Here is a 23,042-nt window from a genome sequence, read left to right on the forward strand (position 1 = left end):
AGTGGCTACGTAGTTTTAGGCTATCTGAAGCCCTCCTCGGTAATTAATGCAACTCCCAAAACATGAACATGAAAAATAGTGACACTTGCTGCCCATGGTATATCATGAATCATAACTTGCTTGTACATAGTGTTCATGAATCATAACTTGCTTGTACATGGTTTTCATGAATCATAACTTGCTTGTACATGGTTTTCATGAATCATAACTTGCTTGTACATGGTTTTCATGAATCATAACTTGCTTGTATAGTTTCATAAGATAACTTGTCATAGTCTTGCAAAACATGTTTTTCGTTCATGAGTAATAACAATAGTTCGAAATCATATATATATACTTGTCTTGAAAACATGCTTGTAACTTGCTGGATGAAATCATAAAGTTTCATATAAACATAATGAGAACACATGAGGAAGAATTCATGATTCATGGATTAAGCTAGGATTTCCTAATAACCGTAATGGAAGATTAGGAATGCAATAACGAATATAGATACAAAATTCATGCACATAAATACATAATTACGGGCTACCAATATGTTGGGTTTAATGCCCTAGGATTTGAACTTCATGGATTTTACGAAACGGATCATGGGGAAGAACATAGAGATTCCCACATGTGGATGGAAGTTATACATACCTTAACTTCCTGCTTTTGAGTGTATCACAATGTCCTTCAATCCCTTCAACTTTAATCTATAGCAATACAAGTCATAGGGACTCTATATTAGCAACAATATCCATGTTTTGTTCATCTAAGCATTTTATCAAACACTTGGTGGGCATGAAGCTCCACGACCTTCATTAATGGTGTTTTCTTCCCCCAATCCCCATTCTATTACTTCTAGCTGATTCTACAATCTCAATTAGATGTAATTGACATCATTCTTCATCACCCATATGAATACAACAATCCCAAGTCAACAATCCAAAAAAACCTAGCATAGTTCATATAATTCTCTTTATCAAACTCATTTACTATTCTCCCAAGAACTTATCAACACTTTAATCATCATGAGACATCATAAAACTTACCTTGGTTATTGTAGGAATAAGCCTTGAGTTGAAATGCTTCACTTGAACAAAACCCTAGTTCCACCTTCTATGGAATTTCTTGACTTGAATGGATTTGATGTGTTTCTCACACTTAGTTTTGGTGGATTGATGAAGTGGATCTTTTGTTTCACTTGGATTCTTGCATATGAAGTGTTTGGATGGCTCTAGAGAACCCTTGAGTCGTGTAGGAGAAATGGGAATGAAAAAAAATGGGTTTGGGTCTCTTATTAACATCTTAAAATCTGACCCATCGGGCAATTCTACGCCCATTTTTACGTTCCGTATAATGGTTTTACGGACCGTATAACTCACCGTAAAACCATTCCAGTGATTTGGACATTCTGTGCTCATTTTACGGTGGTCTGAGTCAATTTTACGGACCGTATAATTGTTTTACGGACCGTAAAATGGAACCGTAAAACTGACCAACGAAATATCATTCTCTGTGACCATTTGACGGACCGTATAAATATTTTACGGACCGTCAAAATGTTTTACGGACCGTCAAATGGTCCGTCAAAATTCTTCTGCTCGGACAGTCTGTCGTATAATGGGCATAACTCTTTGCACAGATGTCCGTTTGAGGCCCATAATATACCGTTGGAAAGATATTTCAAAGGGCTAAAACTTTCATCAAGAAAGTTTTCCCAAATTCCAAATTAATAATGGGGTTATGGTCGTTGGAAGTAAGGTCATCTATAAACTCACTTGCAAACATGCCCCGTAGAGTGGTTCTCAACTTTGTTTTGCCCAAAGACTCTTCTCAAGTCTTGATTGGGTTTCAAACACCATTTATACACTACTAAAATTGGGTTCATTATACCCCCATCTTATAATACAAATCGTAACCCGAATGCACGAGGTGTTACACTCATGCAACAAAATTGCCTAACATACATTACAATAATGCATCAATGAATTAACAAATTCATCCGTCATCCATTGTATTTATAAGATAAAGTAAGTGAAACATGCGAATAATGAGATTTCATTTCCTATAAAGATTATTTAAGTTATACATAACGGGAATTGACCCTTCGTCTATACTAATATTGGAAATTATAGAATAAAAAAGACAATAAATTTTTGTTTTCTATATTTTCAAGCTTCAATGACCACAAATATGACACCATCACTTTCATTTAACTTAAGTGATCAAGCAGTTTAACATTATCAAGAAAAATATCGTAATGGACCACGATCTTAGCTTCTCTATTTAACTTAATTGGATAACAAACAAACAAAAAATATAGCAAATAAAAGAAAGTACATATAAATTATCTCAATAACTTTAAGAATTAATTGATATGATAACTCAAACATAACACCCTAATGGATTAAAGAAAAATAAATTAATTTTAAATGCCAAAAAAAGAAAAATTGGAGATCGATGTTGAGAGAGGGTGCAAAAGAGAAGTTCTTCTTCTTCTTCTTCTTAATAGAAGAGACATTTATAGTAGTACAAATATAAATAACAAAAGGAATTTAATTAACTGTAGCTTACATTGTCCCCTTTAGATTGGATGCCAGATATGAATCTCATGCCTTCATATAGGAATTTTGAAGAACCAGAATATTATAATAGCATAAGGTATATTAAAATGATATTATGAACTCTTACAGATAAATAGCAAATTTCCATTCGAAATTGATCTTTTCATGAGTAATAACATCTTTGATAGTTGATCTTTAGTTGCAGGGGATTAGGAAACATTATCACTGGGAAATTCTTTCTTTGAAAGAATCGAGATAATTAATTATCATTTTCAATACAACTAAGACAATAAACCATGAAAAAAGAAACTCCCGTTTGTGTAACTATTCATTTTCCTTTACAATTTTTCATTGTCCCATTTTCCTTTACAATTTTTCATTGTCTTCCTTTGTTACAACAATAAATCAAAGAAATGATAGGAAAAAAGCGCAAAAAAAAAAAAAAAAAAGACATGTTTCTTGGCCAAAGATAGCTGCCACATTACCTAACTTATGCATACTCAGATTAAAATATATCAGAATATTACTATTAAATTGAGAATGTAAAATCTTCATACATACACATTACACATAGAACCGAATATCTACACTTTGCTATTTGCTTATCAGAAAATCTCCATACACTCCACCTTGATACCTTGCTACTTGCTTATCAGATCTATCTTCTCAGCCAAATTTTTCTGAATTTTCATATCATGTCATAGTTTCAAAATCCTTTTTGAATAATTATGAACTTCTGAAATTTAAAATAACATAAATTAAAAATCAAGAGTTTGAATTGTCTGAAAAAAGAAAAGAAATTATAGGATAGAATCATAACTGTACCTTAATATAGATCCTTCCACAATTCAGCTCCATATATTTTAATGTAGAAATGGTCCTAACCATTATAAGAAAAATAATGTGAGAAGCCACTCCATAATTTTGATAAAGTTTATTTCAACTTTGTTCCTCTTGCATATGTACATATTCCCTTAAGAGAAGTTTCATATCTTCAAAATGGAACTCCTCGGACGTGAGGACTGTTAGGTGTGGAATTGGCCAAACAAGTCAATTCTTTTGTTCACATAGTCGTGATGTAAGCGCTTACCTCATCATAGGAAATTCATTCCTATAAATAGGTAGCTTATGGTTCATTTGTAAGATATCATCAAGATCATTTGCTAAACACATCCCAAAGAGAGAAAAAAAAAATCTAAGAGAAATACTCTTAGTGAAAGGCCTAAGTAAGAGAAGGTCTTTGAGAGAATTTTCTGTGGTAAAATTCTTGAGTGTAATTGGGATTGGGGTTGTGAGGTTGAGTGTTGTAAACACTTGTAATATTTCTTCTTTAATAAGATCTGCAGCAGCAACGTGGACGTAGCTCTCACATTGAGGGTGAACCACTATAAATCTGTGTGTGCTATTTATTCTTCGCTTACATCACGGCGTAAGTAGGTTCTGTCTAAGGAGGTTGGTATTTAAGTGGTCCAGCTGTGACCCTCCAATCTTTCCTGGGAACCTGCTTACAAAGGTCGGATTTGGGATTCAAATCCTAACAACTGGTATCAGAGCAACAGGTTGTGTTGTGATTTAGAAACGATGGGAGGCGAAGATGGTACGACGCACGGCATCGGTAAATTCGATGGTACAGATTTTGCGTTCTGGAGAATGCAAATTGAAGATTATTTATATGGCAGAAAGCTTCATGAACCTCTGAGTCCGAAACCAGAGGAGATGAAGCAAGCAGATTGGGATCTCCTCGACAGACAAGTTCTGGGAGTCATTCGACTGACGTTGTCGAAGAACGTTGCTCACAACGTGGCAAAGGAGAAGACCACCGCAGATATGATGAAGGTATTGTCTGACATGTATGAGAAACCTTCGGCAAATAATAAGGTATTTCTCATGAAGAAACTATTTCATCTAAAGATGATGGAAAATGCTCATGTTGCTGCACACATAAATGAATTCAATACCATTGTAAATCAATTGTCATCGGTAAAAATTAATTTCGATGATGAAGTACAAGCTCTAATTTTGTTGGCATCCCTACCAAATAGTTGGGAGCCAATGAGAGCAGCGGTTAGTAATTCTGTCGGCAGTGACAAACTAAAGTTCAACGATGTTAGGGATCGTATCCTTGCTGAGGAGGTGCGTAGGATAGATTCGGGAGAGGCATCGATGAGTTCTGCTTTTAATGTTGAAAACAGAAGCAGAAATTATGACAGAAACTACAACCGAAATAGGGGCAGATCGAAGTCAAGGAATGGCAGGGGTCAATCCAGACCAGGACGAACACATGAGTGTTGGAACTGTGGAAAACCAGGTCACTTCAAGAAGAACTGCAGGGCGCCAAAGAAGGAGGACAACAAGGGGGCTGGAATCAACGCTGCTACGGAAGACATTGGCGATGCGTTGTTGCTATCGGTTGACAGCCCGATAGACTCTTGGGTGCTTGACTCAGGAGCGTCCTTTCATACCACCCCACATCATGATATAATGACAAACTACGTGGCTGGGAATCTCGGCAAAGTTTATTTAGCCGATGGAGAGCCGCTAGACGTTGTTGGCACGGGAGACATTAATTTGAAGATGTCAAATGGATCCTCGTGGAAGATTACAAAAGTTAGACATGTTCCAAAGCTGATGCGAAACCTGATTTCAGTAGGTCAGCTTGATGATGAGGGATATGATCTCAACTTTGGTAATGGGTCTTGGAAGGTGGCGAAAGGTGCTATGGTAGTTGGCCGAGGAAAGAAGATTGGCACTCTCTACATGACGGATAGCTGTCGTGATATTGTTGTTGTGGTTGACAACACAAAGAAGACAGATTTGTGGCATTGTCGGCTTGGGCATATCAGCCAAAAGGAGATGAAGCTGTTGGTGACAAATGGCTTAATTCCGAAGCTGAAGGCGGTGGACCTTCATACGTGTGAGAGCTGCATTCTCGGAAAACAAAAGCGAGTAAGCTTCTCAAGTGCAGGCAGAGAGTTGAAGGTCGAAAAGCTGGAATTGGTGCACACAGACGTGTGGGGACCTACCACTGTACCCTCCCTTGGAGGATCACACTACTACGTGACCTTCATTGATGATTCAACCAGGAAGGTATGGGTTTATTTTATGAAAAATAAATCCGATGTGTTTAGTGTATTCAAAAGATGGAAAGCCATGGTCGAGAATGAAACAAACCTCAAGTTGAAGTGTTTGAGGTCCGACAACGGCGGAGAATACACTGATGGTGATTTCAAACGGTACTGTGCCGATAATGGGATCAAGATGATGAAGACTATTCCTGGAACGCCGCAACAGAATGGAGTAGCCGAAAGAATGAACCGAACGTTGAACGAGCGTGCTCGGAGTATGAGAATACACTCTGGACTGCCCAAGACATTCTGGGCAGATGCAGTCAATACCGCGGCCTTCTTAATTAACCGAGGACCGTCAGTTCCCTTGGATTTCAGAATTCCAGAAGAAGTCTGGAGTGGCAAGAAGGTAAATCTTTCATTTCTGAAAGTGTTCGGTTGCTTATCATATGTTCATAATGATGATACGGCTAGAAGCAAACTTGATCCAAAATCAAAGAAGTGTTACTTTATTGGCTATGGTGACACCGAACTTGGGTACCGATTTTGGGATGAACAAAATCGGAAGATCATCCGAAGCAGGAATGTTGTCTTTAACGAAGAGGTACTGTACAAAGACAAGATGCAAAAGAATTTAGAATGTCAAGACAAGGAATCGGAAATAGTCGATTTGAGGGACTTTCCGGCACCTGAGCCGCAGCCAGGTACAACCGAGGCAGAGGAACAAACAATCCGAGAAGGTGCTGATGAAAGTGCTGATTCTGAAACAAATGAACAGACGCCAATCACAGAGCTGCGTAGATCATCCAGGATCAGGAAGCCGCTTTACAGGTACTCTCCATCCCTCAACTACATTCTACTCACTGATAGAGGGGAGCCGGAATGTTATAAAGAAGCAATGCAAGTCGATGAATCGACTAAGTGGGAGCTGGCAATGAAGGATGAAATGGATTCACTATCGGCAAATCATACATGGGAATTATCCGAGTTGCCAAAGGATAAAAAGGCATTGCAAAACAAATGGGTTTATCGGATAAAGGAAGAACCCAATGGAAGCAAGCGTTATAAAGCAAGGCTGGTTGCAAAGGGATTTCAACAGAAAGAAGGCATTGACTATACGGAGATCTTCTCTCCCGTAGTCAAGATGGTGACTATCAGAACTGTTCTTAGGCTGGTAGCAAAGGAAAATCTACATCTGCAACAGATGGACGTGAAAACTGCATTTCTTCACGGTGATCTAGACGAGGAAATCTACATGCGACAGCCGGAGGGATTCAAAATCAAAGGAAAGGAGAATCTGGTGTGCAAACTTCAAAAGAGTCTGTACGGACTAAAACAGGCTCCAAGACAGTGGTATTTAAAGTTTGACAGCTTTATGAAAAAAGCTGATTTTTTCAAGGTGCGAGGCAGATCACTGCTGTTACTTCAAAAAATTTGAAGACTCGTACATGATACTGCTACTCTATGTCGACGACATGCTAATCGTAGGAGCAAACCTACAGGAGATTGATCGGTTGAAAAAAGGGTTATCGGAAGAGTTTGCAATGAAGGATTTGAGAGCTGCAAAGCAAATCCTTGGGATGAGAATCGACCGAAGCAAGGAGGGCATCAAACTCTCACAAGAAGAATATGTGAGGAAAGTTATCAAAAGGTTTAACATGCATGATGCCAAGCCAGTCAGCACTCCCTTGGCTGGACACTTTCGGTTGTCAAAGGATCAGTCGCCGACAACCGAGGATGAGAAGAAGCAGATGGACAAGATACCTTATGCATCTGCAATCGGTAGTCTTATGTATGCAATGATATGTACAAGGCCAGACATTGCACATGCAGTGGGAGTTGTCAGCCGATTTATGAGCAATCCGGGAAAGCAACACTGGGAGGCTGTGAAGTGGATATTCAAATATCTGAAAGGCAGCTCGAGTTCAGCTCTGTATTTCCGAAAATCAAAAACAGGATTGCAAGGGTATGTTGATGCTGACAACGGTGGTGATATTGATAGCAGAAAGAGCACATCCGGGTATGTTTACACCTTCGGAGGTACTGCAATCTCTTGGGTTTCCAAGTTGCAAACGATAGTAGCTCTCTCTAGTTGTGAGGCTGAGTACGTTGTTGTGACGGAGGCCACAAAGGAAATGATGTGGCTACAATCTTTTCTGCGGGAATTGGATCAGGACCACGAGGGAAGTGTGCTATATTGTGATAGCCAAAGCGCCATTCATTTGGCAAAGAACCCGTTTTACCATGCTCGAACGAAGTACATACAACTCCGGTACCATTTCATTAGATCAGCTTTGGAAGATGGAGCGCTGGTGCTTGAGAAGATCGCAGGGAGTCAGAATCCAGCAGACATGCTGACAAAGGCAGTGACGATAGACAAACTGAAGCTATGCTCAACTTCAGTTGGCCTGCACGAAGTATGAAAGTAGGAAAGAGCTGCTGCATCGATCAAAGTGTGAAGACAAATTAAAATTAGTCTTCAAGTGGGAGATTTGTTAGGTGTGGAATTGGCCAAACAAGTCAATTCTTTTGTTCACATAGTCGTGATGTAAGCGCTTACCTCATCATAGGAAATTCATTCCTATAAATAGGTAGCTTATGGTTCATTTGTAAGATATCATCAAGATCATTTGCTAAACACATCCCAAAGAGAGAAAAAAAATCTAAGAGAAATACTCTTAGTGAAAGGCCTAAGTAAGAGAAGGTCTTTGAGAGAATTTTCTGTGGTAAAATTCTTGAGTGTAATTGGGATTGGGGTTGTGAGGTTGAGTGTTGTAAACACTTGTAATATTTCTTCTTTAATAAGATCTGCAGCAGCAACGTGGACGTAGCTCTCACATTGAGGGTGAACCACTATAAATCTGTGTGTGCTATTTATTCTTCGCTTACATCACGGCGTTAGTAGGTTCTGTCTAAGGAGGTTGGTATTTAAGTGGTCCAGCTGTGACCCTCCAATCTTTCCTGGGAACCTGCTTACAAAGGTCGGATTTGGGATTCAAATCCTAACAAGGACATGGGAAGGCCTTTAGTAATGAGTTTAATACACATTTATCACATTAACATAATTAAGAGAGTTAATGAAATGACTCTTAATCTTTTTAAGCATTATCAAATAAATGAGGAAAAAAAAAGAAAAAATGTTTTAAAAAAATGAGAAAAATATAATTGTGTTTCTTGATCAAAGAGAGGTGTCATATCACTTTGTCTATGTCTAAATTTATGTTATATGTAGATATAGATGTGTTGTTGAATATTATATATATATATATCACTTGCAATAAGCAAAATTTAAGTAATTCATCAATAGTAGTTTAATTGCCATTAAGGGCATGTTCTATTGCTCCTACGTGGGTTTTAATGCTCTTACGTGAGCTGATTTAGACAAACGGTAATTGGGTTTAATTGCACGGATTTATGACTGCCTTGGTTTCTGCTACGTGGGTATGATTCAATATTTATTTTATGAAGAATTTATTAGTCCATTTACTTAGTAAATTATGTACAAAAATTAACCAAAAAAATGTCACATCACCTTGTATATGCCTAGCTTTATATTATATATAGATTATGGCTATGTGTTCGAAGAAAGAATAACAAGGTGATATATGAAAGTGAGTTCCACAAGGAGTAGGAATTGTCCTATGCTCTAAGGATGGCACTGTATGAATAGGAGTTCATATATTGTAGTCACATATAATAGGAATAGGAGTCTTATGCATTGTAGGAGTCCTATGCATTGTATGAGCTCTCTTGCCTATAAAAGTGGCTATGATATCCGTGTATATGCAAGATCAATAATACAATATTCAGCCTTCTTTCTAAGCCTAAGTTTGCTAAACTTCTTCATGGTATCAGAGTTTTGGTTTTAGTCCACATTTAATCTGTATCCTGAACCCTACATCACGCACAATGGCAAGTTCATCATCCTCCAGCCCCTCTCTCTCTCTCTCTCTCACCCGCCTCTCTACATCAACTCATAGCCATATGTCCTATAAAATTAAAACCCTCGAACTACCTAGTTTGGAAAACTCAAATTACACAATTGATGCAGACTTTGAAAGTTAGCGAGATTATTGTAAAGGATCCACCATCCTCAGTTATAGCAAACGAAAAAGACGAAGAGGTACTGAACCCTAAGTTCCTTGAATGGGAAGAAAGGGATGTCTTGGTTCGAAGTTGGCTCACTAGAACCATGACCGAGGAGTCAATGTTCCTTATCATTAGATGCACTTCAGCCAAACAAATATGGCAAAGTCTTGAGGACAATTACCTACAAGCTAGCAAAGACAAAGAGTTTCAACTAAAACAACAGATTCAGAGTATCAAGATGTGTTCAAAAACCGTGGATGAGTATGTTAAAGAATTCAAGGGAATTTGTGATAGCCTCGCTGCTATACACAAACCCTTAGATAAAGATAGCAAAGTTATAAACTTTGCTAGGGTCTTGGAAATAAATACAGGACCTTGAGGACAGTCATGTTGGGTAAGCCTCCATACCCAACTTTTACTCAGTTTGTTAATGCACTGAGAGGGTTCGACATGAGAGAAGAAGATAGTGAAAAAGATAATGTTGATCAGGCCATGGATTTTCAACTCCAGAAAACTCAAGGAAGTTTTGGTAAAGGCAGAGGAAACTCATTCAGAGGACGGGGACAAGGTCGAGAAAGAGGTCAGTTTGGACCTAAGTCCACTAATTACATGACTGGGAGGCAATCTGGTTTCACTGCAAATAACTAGAAGAGTGCTCCACCGCAAACAAATGCATGCCAAATTTGTGGACGAAACATCACACCGCTGTCACTTGCTTCTATAGGTGGGACTACTCTTCCAATCCCAACAAGAAACACCACAAGGCTTTTCGGCCTTGACTATCAATGAGCCATCCAATTACAATCTCTATATGGATTCTGCAGCAACTCACCATTGGTACACACAAAATGTTACGACCCAACCGGAGGGCCATGACAAGCACCCGGAGCTAACCTACTGAGCACCTCTTAACATGCTTCTCATTATCGTTCTAGGTGGACCATGAAAGATAACTTACGAATAATATAATCTATAAGGGCATGAATCCACAAAATAATAGCTCATCTATATGATCATCACCAACTATGCCCATATATATATATATATATACAAGCCGACAAGGCTTGCCAAAAATGATATACAAATGTATAAACCAGTAAGGTTATGGAGCATCTACTATACACATATGTCTACGAGCCTCTATAAGGAGTGCATAACATCATAAAGACGGGACAGGACCCCACCGTGCCTAGGTATGTACACAAAATAATAGTACCACTAGACTGCAGCTCTGAAGCAAATGGAGCGCTCCTGAGAAGTCGCTGATGAAGCACCTAAGGATCTGATCCGTCTTCTTGCCTACCTGCGGGCATGAACGCAGCATCCACAAATAAAAGGATGTCAGTACGAATAATGTACTGAGTATGTAAGGCATGAATAAAAACATAATAAAAATATGGAAAGTAGCATGAGATAAAAGAGATAACTTGTACATCTGATTGCCTCTTGAGGCGGATATCGTGCATGCTTAGCTTTTTACAAAAAAATATTTTTCACACACACACAGATATATATATATATATATATATATATATATATATATTGTTGCGGATCGTGCAGCCCGATCCATATATCATCCCGCATCCGGGGCATCCCGTATCCGGGGCATCCCGCGTCCGGGGTAATATCATAACTTGCCCACTGTAGTGGTGTGCACATCTATGTGTCTTCCCGGCCGACTATAGCTCGGCGCGGTGTGAGAAAATACATACATAGATATAAAGCATGCATGAGATCCCAAATAAAACGTTACTACTCTATCGGAGTGACGTAAAGTCGGTAATGTCACGCCCCGAACCATGTCCTGGGCGAAACACGGAACTCGGTGCCTTACTGCATGTGACCTAGCGAACCACATGGCTTGCTGAATCATCATGAGACATAACATGAGCGGAATATAACGTGAATGCATGTGAGCCTTTATAAAACGAAATAAGTCATAATACTTAATAAAAATACTTGTTTAAACATGAGTGCGGAAATAACATGAATGAGCCAAAAATGGCTATACGACTCTGAATGTCTGACATAACATAACTGACTTGTCTAGTCTATGAAACCTCTATCATGAGTCTGACTGGAAAACATACTTGCTGGGACAAGGCCCCCAGCATACCTTAGATGCATAACTAATCATAAAACAAAAGTTGACTAAACCCCGAATGAGATGGGGCTCACCAATAAGCTGATACGAATGTTGTCTTACTGAGCAGATGTGTCGTCCTGTATATCAATACCTGCATCGTGAAATGCAGGCCCCCGGGCAATAAAAGGGGACGTCAGCACATTGAATGTACTGGTATATAAAGCAACTGAAAGAAATAACATGGGATAAGGAATAACATGATAAGAACTGAAACTGAAAACCTGGACATGAACATGAGCATGAAACGTGAGTAAAGTCTGAAAACAGTAAATCAATAGAAATACATATATGTAAAAACTGCTTGTAACGTGGGGAACGCTATAGTATAACCGACAACATGATTCTGGTACTTGCGTCCTACCAGCAGAACACTCACACCTTGCCAGGGGTATGAGATTTAAGTAATAATAAGCATGTAAGGATCCAAACTGCATAATGAAGGTGTTGCCTCCTTGCTGACAACCCTTATCCTACGGTGGCAATGTAGTTTCAGGCTATCTGAGCCTTCTCGGTTAACTAAGCAATTCCCAAAAACATGAACTTGATATAGTTGGCTAAAAAGCCCATGATTTTCGTGAAATAACTTGTAATAACTTGTAATCATGAGTTCACGAAATAACTTGTAACATGGTTCCATGAAATATCTTGTAAACATGGTTTCATGAAATAACTTGTAAACATGGTTTCATGAAATAGCTTGTAAAGATGGTTTCATGAAATAAATTGTCAAAGTCTTGCAACCATGTTCTTGATTCATGAGTAATAACAATAGTTCATAATTATGTATATAATTGACTTAAAAACATGTTTGTAACTTGCTATATAAAATCATAAAGTTTCATATAAACATAATGAGAACACATGAGGAAGAATTCATGATTCATGGATTAAGCTAGGGTTCCTAATAACCGTAATGGAAGATTAGGAATACAACAACGAATATAGATACAAAATTCATGTACATAAATACATAAATACGGGCTACCAATATGTTGGGTTTAATGCCCTAGGATTTGAACTTCATGGATATTAAGAAACAGAGCATGGGGAAGAACTTAGAGATTCCCACATGTGAATGGAAGTTCTACATACCTTAATTGCTCCAAAACTTGAATTAAAGACTTGAATTTTGGAGAAGATTTCCTAAATCTTGATTCTTGAATCTTGAGATGGGTTTTCTTGAAAACCCTAGATTAGGAATGATGATTTCTTGTTTAAATTACAAGGATATATGATTGAATTGAGTTGGGATAATTAGAGTGGGCTTACCTTGGTGTTCTTGATGATAAAAGAGAGTAGGAGGTCGTTCTAGGGTTTGAAGGAATGAAAAATAATGAGTTGAACTGATATGGAGGAATATATACTGCCCTGTGAAATTGCAGTGTACGTCCTGAACAGTGCTGGCCGTATTTTGATTTACGGTCCGTATTTTGATTTACAGACTGCACTGCCTCTCTTCAGTAAAATGGTCATAACCCTTTGTACAGATGTCCGTTTGACCCCCACAATATACCATTGGAAAGGTATTTCAAAGATCTACAACTTTCATCAAGGAAGTTTTCCCAAATTCCGAATAAATTGTGAAATACAGGCCGTAAACTGAAATACGGTCCGTATTTAACCATGTGACATCAAAATGCCAAATTCCAGAATGTTCAGAAATTCTTGGTTCCAGTTTACGATCACTGTTCATGGGCGTAAACTGAAATACGGTCACTGTTTATGGGTGTAAACCACCATCTTACAACTGAACATGAAAATTCTAACTCTCACATTCTTTATCTGATTTTCTAAGCCTAGGATCATGATCAAAGTTTAAGTTAAAGGTACGGGGTGTTACAGGTAAACCTCCGATTTCTATTGTGGAACCATCATCATCGCTACATCTCACCTTGAAAGAACAATTATCATAAGATGAGATCAACAACAATGAATAAAATCAATAATCATGGAACAAGCTCAATAATATCACGAGAACATCAAGAACTATAAGCTTTGGTATCTTTGGTATCTTTAGAAATGGAATCATCATCATCATCATGATTATTATTATCATCATCATAGGGAACTTCTATCAACAATACCATAGGAACCTTGAGAATTATGAGTTTCTAGAAATTCTAGGAAATAGGACATTATGGATATCATGTATGGGTTCACAATAAGGGAATCATGCCTTTAGAAAGAAAGGGTTAGCCTTAACATACCTTATCATCCAAGCAATCCAACAATCGAGCTAATTGCAACTAGCACCCCAATCCTATAATAAGGAATACATATGCAAGCTTAGATGGCGCTAGTATATCACGTATATCCACAATAACTTGATTCTAAAATAAATCGGGCAGCATTTCCCCTTTCTCTCCAATCACCTCAACATGTACAACAGTCCCATGATAACAACAGCAAGCTTACAAAAGTCCTTAAATACTCATTTCACTGACCATCTAAAGATACACTCCAAACAGCCCAAAGTATACCAATATATAATAACAATATACATACCAATGTACAATAACAATATACACTTCCTTTCTTCCCAACCAAGGAGTATAATCTCATCAACACATCAACAACATTAGATACTACTCATATTCATAGAAATTAACTTAACAATACAGCCACAAGATGCTCAAAACAGTCCTTGAACTCAACATAGTTCCTAACTCATGTTTGGACTTCTCTTCACCTTTTCTTTCTTCAATCAAGTTGCATAATTATCAAAAAAACATCAATAATATCATACCCAAGAAATTACATTCAAACTAGACTCAAATCCCTCAAAAACTTCTTTTCAAATTCAATTCATAGCCAACAACTACAACACAACACTTTATGACTTTTCCCCATAACTCTTTCCACTTTTAAGACTTGCTAAACCTTCAAATCAACTTAACATAAGAGATAAGATGAAGAACATACCTTGTATTTGAAGAATTTCAACTCACACAACTTGCTTCAAGACTTAATCCCCACAACTCCAAGTAAAAACAAGAACATCAAACTTCCATAAATTAACTTAGGTTTTCAAGGTTAATCTTCTCTTGATTTTGATTTGGAATGATTTGGAGTGTTTATGGATGTTAAGGGAAGCTTAGAGAGACATTAGGGATTTATTTTGGGGAGAAAATGAGGCCCAAGTCGTGGAAACATCTATTTATAGGCTTAGGAAAAAAAATTCCACCGACTTCTAATTTCTGGAAATTACGGGCAAAGTACGGGTTACTGTTCATCCCATACTTCAAAGTACGGGTTACTATTTATCCGTACTTGGAGGTAAAAAAAAATTCAACTTTCTGGAAATTTCAGGTAAGGTGCGTCCAAAATGTACAGGACATACATTTTTGTACGGGCCGTACTTTATCCTGTACTTCTCAGAAGTGCGATATGTTAGTTGTATTGGAAAGAAGACTCGCAGAAGTTCAATTTACATAGTTTATGGATTCTGTAACTTCTCATATTCTAGGAGATATGCCTCTCTCAAGTTAGACCAAAATTTCTTGTTGGAATTCTGCCAAGTTTTCCCAAATTTTCAACAAACTTAATTTCTTCGATTCGCTTGATCCCGAAACCTTTAAACACTTGCTTATCACTTATTAAAATTATTCCTTATCCTTATAAGGGTTTCATGAACTCTCCGGGCTTACGTTTGTTTACTTACGACGCAAATGACGTGATAATTTCCGAGGTGTAACACAAAAGGTAATTTATATAATCCCACTTTATTCAAAGGCACAGATTCAGTTATGGTAGGTGATGGAAAAAGACTTAAAATTACTCGTGTTGGGAATAAGAATATAGGTACAGGTTTACAATTGAATGATGTTCTAGTCGTACCTAAATTAAAGAAAAAAAATTTGTCAGTAAGTAAACTTGCAAGTGACAATGAATGTGTTTTGCAATTTTCTGACGTTGAGTTCGTTGTTAAGGACAAGAAAACAAGGACACACTGGCAAAGGGGAGTAGGAAAGGAGAACTATATGCTTTGGATCCCAATGATGCAGATGGAGGAGTACATCAAGCTCTAGAGTCTATACGTTCTAATAAAGCATCCGATGAAGTCTGGCACCAAAGATTGGGACACCCAAATTTTAGGACTATGCAGTTTTTACATTCCAATAGATTTGTTAGAATTAGTAGTTGGAATAAAAACTTTTCTATTTGCACTGCGTGTCAAATGGGAAAAGGTTGTACGCAAACTTTTAAGCATTCAAATAAAGTTGAGGTTGAACCTCCTGTCAAAATTCATTGTGATTTATGGGGTCCTTCACCTGTCACTTCTCCTTAAGGTATCAAATATTACGTTATTTTTGCGGATGATCATACGAAACACGCCTGATTTTACCCATTGAAAAGAAAGTCTGATTTTTTCGCCACCTTTGTTAACTTCCAGAGATTGGTCGAAAATCAATTTGATAGGAAAGTCAAAAAATTTCAAAGTGATGGTGGTGGAGAGTTTAGTAGTCGGAATTTTATTTATCTTCTTACTCAATGTGGAATTCAAAGACAAGTATCATGTCCACACACACCTGAGCAAAATGGAGTTGCCGAAAGAAAACACAGACACTTAGTTGAGACGGGTTTAACTCTATTGTTCAATTCTAATGTCCCTTTGCACTTATGGGTTGAAGCGTTTATGACAGCAGTATATCTTATAAATAGACTCCCCACGCCGGTCTTGAAGATGCAATCTCCTATTCAAAAGTTATACAAAAAGAAACCAGATTATGCTGGTTTGAAATTTTTTTGTTGTGGGTGTTTTCCACATCTAAAGGGATACAACAAAAATAAGTTTCAACCAGAGACTTTTCCCTGTGCGTTTATTGGATATAGTTCTTTACATAAGGGCTTTAGATGTTATAATCCGCAAACGAAAAGAGTTTATATATCAAGATATGTAATATTTGATGAACAATGTCTACCCTTTTCTTGTAATTCCACACAGGATATTGCCATCAAATATTACACTTTGTGTACTTACAAAGACTTTATTGAACCAAAGAATGCTCTAGGAGACGAGGAAGGACATAAAATACAAGTTGTTTGTACTCAAGAAGCTACTGTTGATGAGAACTCTAATAACATAATGGAGCTTCTCTCGTCTGCTGAACTTGATGCCACCACTGCTGACATTTCCCAGCCGAGGTCTCTGTCAACGAGCTCAAATATTGGAACCCAACAGTCTCCAACAATCAATTCTTCACCTGCAATTTCAGAAATCAGTCCGGAAATCTCATCATCTGGAGGTCCGTCTCTTGGTGAGTCTGAAGGTATTAACTTATGTGTTGATTTCAGTGGCTACCAGTGTCCTCCAACTACATCACCACCCTCTCCGGATAACACTCATCACATGGTGACAAGGACAAAATCAAAAGCCATGTTACAGCCACCAAACTTCCTAGCTCTTTTGGCTACTACTATTTCTTCTCCTGCCAGTGAACCCAAGAACCTAAAGAAAGCTTTATCCCAACCTCATTGGCTGTAAGATATGAGAGAATACATGTTGGCCCTACATCACAATAACACCTGGAGACTTGTACAACGGGAACCTCAAATGAATTTAGTTGGATCAAGGTGGGTGTTCAAGACAAAATTGAAGGTGGATGGGACGCTCGAGAGATATAAAGCTCGCTTGGTAGCGAAGGGATATAATCAAATTGAAGGTATAGATTTTGAAGACACGTTTAGTCCAGTGGTGAAGGCTACAACAATCTGCACAGTTTTAACTATAGCCACGGTACGAAAATGGCCTCTTCGCCAACTTGACGTGAAAAATGCCTTCCTTCATAGACGACTCAAAGAGACTATCTATATGCAGCATCCTCCGGGTTTTGAAGACTCTAATGCACCAAATCATGTTTGTCTACTCCAAAAGGCCATCTACGGGCTAAAGCAAGCACTAAAGGCATGGTTTCAAAGGTTTAGTGAAGCTCTTCTTCACTTAGGCTTCCTTGGAAGCCATGCCGATTCACCTTTGTTTGTTCGTCGGCATAAAAGTCATATTGTGATTTTGCTGCTATATGTCGATGATTGTCACGCCCCGAACCATGTCCTGGACGTAACACGGCACTCGGTGCCTGACTGCATGTGACCGAGCGAACCACATGGCTTGCTGAATTATCATGAGGCATACATGAGCGGAAATATAACGTGAATGCATGATGAGCCTTTATAAAACGTGATAAGTCATAATACTTAATAAAAATACTTGTTTAAACATGAGTGCAGAAATAACATGAATGAGCCAAAAATGGCTATACGACTCTGAATGTCTGACATAACATAACTGACTTGTCTAGTCTATGAAACCTCTATCATGATCTGACTGGAAAACATACTTACTGGGACAAGGCCTCCAGCATACCTTTAATGCATAACTAATCATAAAACAAAAGTTTACTAAACCCCGAATGAAATGGGGCTCACCAATAAGCTGATACGAATGTTGTCCTACTGGGCAGATGGGTCGTCCTGTATATCAGTACCTGCATCGTGAAATGCAGTCCCCCGGGCAATAAAAGGGGACGTCAGCACATTGAATGTACTGGTATGTAAAACAACTGAATGAAATAACATGGGACATGAAATAACATGATAAGAACTGAAACTGAAAACCTGGACATGAACATGAGCATGAGTACATAAACATGAAATTGAAACTGAAACTGAGTACTAGAACTGAACATGAACATGAGTACTGTAAGCATGAGATAATCTATAATAATCTGTAATAATCTGTAATACCGACATGAACCACCACGGGGAGAAACGTGGAGTCTGATCTCTGCCCGATCAGCTAAGCTATCTCGTACCTTGCCGGGGCACGAGACATAAATCTGACATGAATGGATCCAAATCCCTCAATGGGGAAAATATGAAGGAATCGTCCTAACTGGGCGGAGCGATCCTTATCCTACGTTGGCATACGTAGTTTCAGGCTATCTGAGCCTTCTCGGTATTAATACAACTCCCAAACATGAAAATAATATAGTTGGCTAAGAAGCCCATGACTTTCGTGAATTAACTTGTACTTGTCTTATAATCATGATTTCACGAAATAACTTGTAAACATGGTTTCATGAAATAGCTTGTAAATATGGTTTCATGAAATAGCTTGTAAACATGGTTTCATGAAATAGCTTGTAAACATATTCTTGATTTATGAATAATACAATAGTTCATAATCATATATTTGTAATGGACTTGAAAACATGCTTGTAACTTGCAAACTAAAATCATTAAGTTACATATGAACATAATGAGAACCCATGAGGAAGAATTCATGATTCATGGATTAAGCTAGGGTTCCTAATAACCGTAATGGAAGATTAGGAATACAACAACGAATATAGATACAAAATTCATGTACATAAATACTTAATTACGGGCTACCAATATGTTGGGTTTAATGCCCTAAGATTTGAACTTCATGGATATCAATGAAATGAAGCATGGGGAAGAACATAGAGATTCCCTCTTGTGGATGGAAGTTCTACATACCTTAGTTGTTCCAAAACTTGAATTAAAGACTTGGATTTTGAAGAAGATTTCCTAAATCTTGATTCTTGAATCTTGAGATGGGTTTTCTTGAAAACCCTAGATTAGGAATGATTATTTCTTGTTTAGATTACAAGGATATATGTTAGAATTGAGTTGGAATAATTGGAATGGACTTACCTTGGTGTTCTTGATGTTGGAGGAGAGTAGGAGGTCGTTTTAGGGTTTGAGGGAATGAAAAATAATGACTTGAACTGATATAAACGAACATATAATGTTCTGGAAAATGCAGTTTACGTCCAGCACTGTGCTGGCCGTATTTTAAGTTTACGGGCCGTAAACTGCAATACGGTCCGTATTCTGCCATATGGACTGCACTGCATCGCTTCAGTAAAATGGCCATAAATCTTTGCACAGATGTCCGTTTGACCCCCGTAAGATACCGTTGGAAAGATATTTCAATACTCTACAACTTTCATCAAGGAAGTTTTCCAAAATTCCAAACACGTTTTGAAATACGGGCCGTAAAGTACAATACGGTCAGTATTTAACCATATGACCTCAAAATGTCAAATTCCAGAATGTTCAGAAATTCTTGGTTTCAGTTATGGGCACTGTTCATGGTCGTAAATTACAATACGACCACTGTTCATGGGCGTAAACCACCATATCACAACTTAACGGAAAATTTTCAATTCCCACATTCTTTATCTGATGTTCTAAGTCTAGGATCGTGGTCAAAACTTTCATTAAAGGTACGGGGTGTTACAATGATATAGTGATAACTGGGAACAATCTCATGCTTTTGCACACCCTCATTTCCCAGTTACTCACTTCGCTATAAAAGATATGGGCAGTCTCCACTTTTTCTTGGGCATTGAAGTTGTTCTATATACAGATGGAATCTATCTTAGTCAAGTGAAGTATGCAAAGGACATTCTCAAACGGACCATGATGCACTGAGCTAGAGCAATCCATACGCCATTGTCGCAGAAAAATGATTTTCATATCGCAACTGGATTTCCTGTTGATGCCTTTGATTATCAAAGTATAGTTGGAGGGCTTCAGTATCTTACACTGACACGTCCTGATCTTACTCATGCTGTCAATCAAGTGTGTCAATTTATGCAAGCTCCTACAACTACACACTGGCAAGGAGTGAAACGTATTCTTCAGTACCTCACAGGGACTATAAACTTTGGACTTTACATCACTTCCCAATCCTCCTTACAAGTTGTTGGATTCTCAGATGTCGATTAGGCAGGTTATGCTATCACTCGTCGATCAACAATAGGACTTTGTGTGTTCTTAGGAGCTAATTGAATCTCCTGGTCATCTAAGAAACAACATACCGTGTCAAAATCCAGTGTTGAAGCTGAGTATCGTGCCCTAGCTTCACTTGCAGCGGAAATCACATGGATCCTTCATTTGTTGCAACACCTTGGCGTATCTCTTGCATCTCCTCAGGTCCTTTATTCCGACAATAACAGTGCTTTGCACCTCACAATTAATCCTATTCTCCATACTCACAAAAAGCATGTTGAATTAGACTTTTTGTAAGGGAAAAAGTTACAGTTGGTGCGATGATCACTAAATATGTTCCATCTGCAACTCAAGCGGCTGACATTTTCACGAAGGCCTTGACGAAGCAGCAATTTCAATTTTTACGCAGCAAGCTTGGAGTTGTCTCCCTACCAACGTCCAGCTTGAGGGGTGATGAAAGTGAGTTCCACAAGGAGTAAGAGTTGTCCTATGCTGTAAGGATAGCACTCTATGAATAGGTGTCCATATAGTGTAGTCACATATAATAGGAATAGGAGTCTTATGCATTGTAGGCGTCCTATGCATTGTATGAGCTCTCTTGTCTATAAAAGAGGCCATGATAGCCGTGTATATGTGATGTGCCGGGAAATTATGGCACATCTAATGTTTTTTAACTCTAAGTTTTACTTGTTTTCGAGCAAGTTTGTGTTAGTTTGATGTGTTTTGTGTGTTGTGCAGGTATTTCGAAGTTAGAATGCTCGGAAAGCAAAAAAACGAGAAAAGTAAGCAATATGTTCTGATAAGCATAAGGATGGACCGTCAACATGCTCGACGGTCTATCGAGTTGCCTCGTCGATAAGTTCCTGCAAAGTGACAAATCATCAGATCGTCGACATGATCGACTGTCCGTCAAAGTGCTTTGACAGTGGAGTTCCTGCAGAATGGAAAAGAGTATTCAGATCGTCGATATGGTCGTCGAACATGTCGACGACCGTCGAAGTGCAACGACGACCCATCAAAGTGCAATTCAAACTTGAACAGGACTGGGATTGATTATTCCGAGTTTAACTTGTATAAATACCTGTTTAGGTTTTATTTTTCAGACATCTGGGGTTTTAGACTATTTGGATAGGAGTCCAAACCATGGTTTTCCAGATCAGATTTTGAAGGAGAAATTCTATAGAGGGTTGGATCCTGTGACCCAAGCGATAGCCAATAATGCTGCCAGCGGGTGTTTCATGAATAAGTCATATGCTACTATTACTGATATACTTGATCGATTGACTACACACAGCCAAGCATGGCATTCAAGTAATTCTAATGGGCTATCACTTAGAACGCCGTTGATTCAAAACATTGTGAAAGATAGCTAGAAAACGCAGCAGACATTGGCACAATTGGCCACTAGTCTCTCATTACTGACAAAGAGGCTTGATGAGAGAGAAGCGAAGAAGGTAAACGTTTGTGAATGTTTAGTATGCAGATTACATAGCGAAAGGGAATATTCCTAGGCCAATTCAGAGATATTAGAGACCCCAACAAGGGCAGGGGTCATACAATCAAGGGAACTACAACAACAACAACAACCAAGGGAGATACAACAACAACAACGATAATTTTGGGAACAGAAGTTCCAACCCTTATATTTGTCACAGCCCAACCGGAGGACTATGACGGACACCCATAAGCTGACCTCCTACATGCCACTAAACGTACATGAAATATCTGCTCATGCTCATTCTAGGCCACCTGAGGGCACTCACAACATGATCTGCTGACTGATAGATGTCATAAACTGGAGGGTCACAGCCCTCAAAAGATATATATATATATATATATATATATATACATGTATCACTAAACTGAACCGGGGTACAAGCCGACAAGGCTACCCGATAAAACTATGTAACCACACATGTGCTGAGCGGGCCACACTGTCTGACTGAATATAAGTGTCTATGAGCCTCTACTGACATAGTGGACATGCTGCGGAAGGGACAGGGCCTCCGCCCTACCCATAACATCACAACACATACCCGATCTAGACGGCAACCCTGAAGAAGCAGCCTAAGGATGCGATCTGTCTTCCTGGCTATCTGAACCTGCGGGCATGAACGCAGCCCCCCCCCCCCCCGACACACACACACAATAGGGGAGTCAGTACGGATAATGTAGTGAGTATGTAAGGCAGAAGAGTAACATACACATAGGAGTCATGAAGAAAATCTGAGCATCATAAACTAAACTGACTGACTGAATACATCTGTATGAATGCATCTTTATGTCTGACTATCTAAACATGTATGTATGAATGCATATGTATGTCTTACTATCTGAACATATTTGTATATCTATGCTTACTAGAAATGCCTCTGAGGGCGTATGATATGCAATGCATAGGTCATAGTGCCGAGGAACTTCGGCTCGATCCCT

The sequence above is a fragment of the Lycium barbarum genome, chromosome 6, assembly GCF_019175385.1.
Source record: "Lycium barbarum isolate Lr01 chromosome 6, ASM1917538v2, whole genome shotgun sequence".
NCBI classification, from domain to species: domain Eukaryota; kingdom Viridiplantae; phylum Streptophyta; class Magnoliopsida; order Solanales; family Solanaceae; genus Lycium; species Lycium barbarum.